Source organism: Panthera pardus, unplaced genomic scaffold, assembly GCF_024362965.1.
Source record: "Panthera pardus isolate Hobbes unplaced genomic scaffold, ASM2436296v1 HiC_scaffold_27, whole genome shotgun sequence".
NCBI classification, from domain to species: Eukaryota; Metazoa; Chordata; class Mammalia; order Carnivora; family Felidae; genus Panthera; species Panthera pardus.
Window position 1 is genome coordinate 38730833 of NW_026526843.1, and position 4821 is coordinate 38735653.

The 4821-nt window shown below is 36.8% G+C and overlaps 1 non-coding gene across 1 annotated transcript; it reads left to right on the forward strand.

The window, feature by feature from the left end:
* Window positions 1-4339: 4339 nt before the first annotated feature.
* On the forward strand, window positions 4340-4446 carry LOC128773950 (U6 spliceosomal RNA). Its single transcript, XR_008418442.1, has one exon. It is a non-coding gene; the product is annotated as a U6 spliceosomal RNA (small nuclear RNA).
* The last annotated feature ends 375 nt before the right edge of the window (window positions 4447-4821 follow it).

Genomic DNA, 4821 nt, shown 5'->3' on the forward strand with positions numbered 1-4821 from the left:
CTTAGGCATGGTGTAGACCAAGCTTTATCACCCTTCCAACCATTTCTCCATTCACCCAGTTCTTTCCCATGGAGAAATTATTTTAATCACCTTTCCTAGCGACTAAAGTCCTGATAGGAAGTCTGGTAGGAGGACAGGATAAAATGATTAGAAATAATTCTTCCTAGTCTAGAGTTTATGACCCTTGATACTCCATGGAAAGTGAGAGTTCGCCACATAGGACTTGACAAGGGGATATTTTCTTCTGCCTCCTTGCCCACCTCCGCCAAGAAATGCTCACTACACCAATAGTGATCATAATATTTCACTTTGTGGATTCAGAAACTTAAACCCATTTCCTACTTCCCCCAGTTATTATAAAGTAAAACTTTATCTTGCCAGAATTAGTGAGAAAAAATATTACCCAAAATTCTAATTGCTAAATCACAACTGAGACAAAAGACCAGCCTCTCCTTATAGAAATAGTCATATTACAAAAGACACACCCGATGACCCTACACTAGAATCCCTATGTACCACATAGTAAACAAAATCCTCTAGGATGATTTTGATGTACTCTTGTAATGAATAATTACCCTATTCTGGCACCAAATTACTGTAAGTAATGAGAGATAAGACCTCCACTTCTGCTCAAGATAAACCAGATTTACTTTCCCACCTGAACAAACACAAAATAAAAACGCTTCGAAATATGAAACAAGGGTTTTCAAGCCACCAAGTATCAACTAACAAAAGGCAGTAATCCCTATAAGGTGAGAACAAACTTGGTAAGCCCTACAATTGCCTTGTCTTACTACCTTGAGAGCAGTTTCAGGCAATGGTGTATGGTTGGGAAACCCAAACCAACACCTTGAATTAATGAGATAGACCTTTAAGAACAAGGAAGTCAAGATGGCTACAATTCATGACATACAGTCCCCTAGAGGAAGGAGCTTCACAGAGAACTCCAGAGACTTGTAGATGGTTGTCCTTGAGTAGTCAACAGTATACTGATCACACCAGACATGAGAGGAAATTATCTGAGCCCATAGAAAGAACCACCTGAAAGGATTAGAGGTAACAGTGCTTGGTTCTCACACAGGTTCAGAAGTAGGACATGTGTCCTATCAGCCAGAATGGAAAAAACTCAAGAATTGGATATGGGATATTGGATAGAATACTCAGAAGGATCTTGCCTCAGTATCGGGGAAAGTTAGTCTTATACTGAGCAGTGCTCCAGACTTACCTAAGAAATCTTACAAACAAATTTGAAAGGAACAGCTTTCAAATAATTTAAGTGTTTTCCAAGAAAAAAAAAAGAAAACCTTAAAGAATAAAATTACAAAATATCCAATAAAGAATAAAATTACAAAATATCCAACATTCAACAAGATAAAATCACAATTTCTGGCACCAAATAAAAAATTAGTAGGCATGCAAAAAACAACAATAACAACAGAGAAATATGACCCATAATGAAGAGTAATATCAATGGAAACCTATCCAAAAAATAACACAGATGATAGAATTAGTATACATGACCATTAAACAGTTATTATAACATACATTAAAACATTATATAAAAATATATAAAAATAACAAATATTAATTATAACAAGGAAGGATGTATAAGTGACATAAATTGAAGAGCTAGACATGAAAACTACAATTTTGGAGATGAAAAAATGTACTAGATGGCATGAATGGCAAATAAGATATTGTAGAAGAAAAGATTGTTCAACTTGAAGTCATAGCAATAAAGTCAATTCAACATAAAACAAATAGAAAAGAGAAGCAACAAAAAATTAACAGGGTAGGAACATCTGGGTGGCTCAATTGAGTGTCCAACTCTTGATTTTGGCTCAGGTCATGATCTCATGGTTTGTGAGATTGAGCCCCGCATCAGGCTCTGCACTGACAGCGCAAAGCCTACTTGGGATTCTCTCTCTCTCTCTCTCTCTCTCTCTCTCTCTCTCACTCTGTCTCTCTCTCTCTCAAATAAATAAATAAACTTAAAAAAAACAACAGGGCAATAGTGAATAGTGAACTGTGGGACAATTTCAAGTGTGCTAGTATATGTGAGTGAAGTCTGTGCAGGAGAGGTGGAATATCAGAAAAAAATATTTTAAGTAATAAGGGACAAAAATTTTCCAAATTTGATGAAAACTATAAATCCACAGGCCCAAGAGGCTTTATAAATACAAAACACAAGAACATGAAGAAACTACACCAAAACACATCGTGATCACATTATGGGCAGAGGAACAAAGATAAAGATCACAGAAGCTTTCTCATTAGAAATTGTGCAAGTTAGGGGAGCCTGGGTAGCTCAGTTGGTGAAGCGTCCGACTTCAGCTCAGGTCATGATCTGATGGTTCATGGGCTTGAGCCCCACATCAGGCTCTGTGCTGACAGCTCAGAGCCTGGAGCTTGCTTCAGATTCTGTGTCTGCCCCTCTATCTGCCCCTCCTCCATTCATTATCTGTCTCTCCCTCAAAAATAAATAAACATTAAAATAAAAAAAAAAGAAATTGTGCAATTGAGAAGACATTACATCAATATCTTTAAAGTTCCAGTAGGATTTTTTTTAAAAAAAAAGTCTACTAGATTTCTATATCCAATGAAAAGAGCTTTCAAAATCAGTAGTGAAATAAATATTTTTTTTCAGATATAGAACAGCTAAAGGAATTTGTCAGCAGCAGCCTGCTCTTTTAAGAAAGGGAGTTTCTTATGCATGGAAACTTAAACAAGATGGAAATATAGATCTACACAAAAGAATGAGGTGACTGAAAATGGAAACTATATGGGTAAATTTGTGAACTATTTGTCTTATTACTTAAATGTCTTTAAAGGATACTTGAGGACATCAGTGGGAATATAAGGACCTATGAAAATTCTTTCTCCCCAAGGCAGCAGACTGACAAAAATGGTCAGAATCAACTTTTTTAGAACTCTGGAAATTAACCAAAGACTTGCAGCAATGCAGGAATGGTTTCCTCAGGAACAAACAAACAAAAACCAGTTGAATCTTGGTAAGAACAATGACCTTTGCAGTGTTTTGACTTGCCCTATTGCCATCTCCTCATACCCAGCTATGTGGTAGCCTGGAATACTAATAGCCCTCAATCATTATGAAAACCAACCAGCTATTGGAATGGGCAGAAAAGGGTAGGAGCTCCTTCAAAAACTCATTCCCAAATGACTGCCACCATTGACCTGTTTGGTGGTTCCCAGGATGAAAATACTCACAAAAACTTGTCTGTGTTAAACCTAACACAGAGGTGTACCAGTGACAACAAACTTTTCCCCGGGAGCATTTGGTAAAACCAATCACTATTAGTTGTTTAATATTGCAATGCTGTGGAGAACAGTTGAGATAAATAATAAGCTTACTAAAAATTTTAAGAAGAAAATCCAGAAGATATGATGTCCATAGGAGGCTCTGAGAAACTCTGAAATGTTTTTCTAGAGGGAAAAGAACAGGTGTAGTGATGAGGGGATGCCCAGGGTTGTGCACATGCTCATGTGAGATCTGAGAAGACTCAAAAGTTCTCACCACTGCCTAACCTGTAGGATTCTATACAAGCAGGAGGAAAAGGATAAAAGACGGTTGTAAGCTGCCTGGCTGAATGTTGAAGATGTACCCCAGCGAGCTCATAGAGCCACTCAGCAATGACTGGGAGATTTAATGGCTCCAGGCATTTAAATAAATCTCTGTAAAGTAATTATCTGGACACTAATGTAAGTGGGCAGAAACTTTAGTGGCCACACATGACAAAGAATACAAATTTTTACAGAATTAGTACAGAAATATCATTAAACAAACAAGCAACAACAACAAATCATTTATTGGGGGACATTTGATATACAGAGTCCTCACATTATTATTTTAAATTTACAATTTTCTTTTTTCAAATGTTTATTTTGAGACACAGAGAGAGAGAGGGCACACATGTGCAAGCAGGAGAGGGGCAGAGGGAGAGAGAGAATCCCAGGCAGGCTCTAGAATCAGTGTGGAGCTCAACATGGGGCTGGATCTAATGACTGTGAGATCATGACTTAAGCCAGAATCAAGAGTCAGATATTTAACTGACTGAGCCCCCCAGGTGCCCCTAAATTTCAAGTAAAATTTATGAGACATTCAAAGAAGCAAGACAATATGGCCCATGTATAGGAAAAGTAGTCAACAGAAACAGAGCCTGAGGAAGTCTTGACTTTGGACTTAACTAGACAATCACTTTAAATCAGCAATTTCAGTTTTCTTAAAAGTAAAGGAAATCATGAAAATACAAAAATTATGTCCCACTAAATAGTAAATGTTAATCCAAAGATAGAAATTATTTTAAAACAACCGATAAGAGTGTTCACTTTGGCAGCACATGTAATAAGATTGGAAGGGTACAGAGAAGGTTAGCATGGCCCCTGTGCAAGGCTGACACGCAAATTCATGAAGCTTCCATATTTTTAGTCAGAATTTAAATAAAAACTAGAAAAAGAAGAAGAAAAAAGTAAACACTTTCCAAAAAAAACAATAAGAAATTCTGGAGTTAAAATGTAGAAAGACTGGTATGAAAAATTCATTAGTGGGGCTCAACAATATATCTGAAGAATCAGCATATGTGACAGTTGGTCAAATGAGATGATCCAGGATGAAGAAGAGAAAGAAAAAAGAAGGAAGAAAACTGAACAGAACCATCTGAGACCTATGGAGAATGGTCAAGTGAACCAACATACATGATAACAGGAATCCCAGAAGGAAAAGAGGGAGACAAAAGGGCAGAAAGAACATTTGAAGAAATGATAACCAAAAGCTACCAAAATTTGATGTGATAGATTAATCTG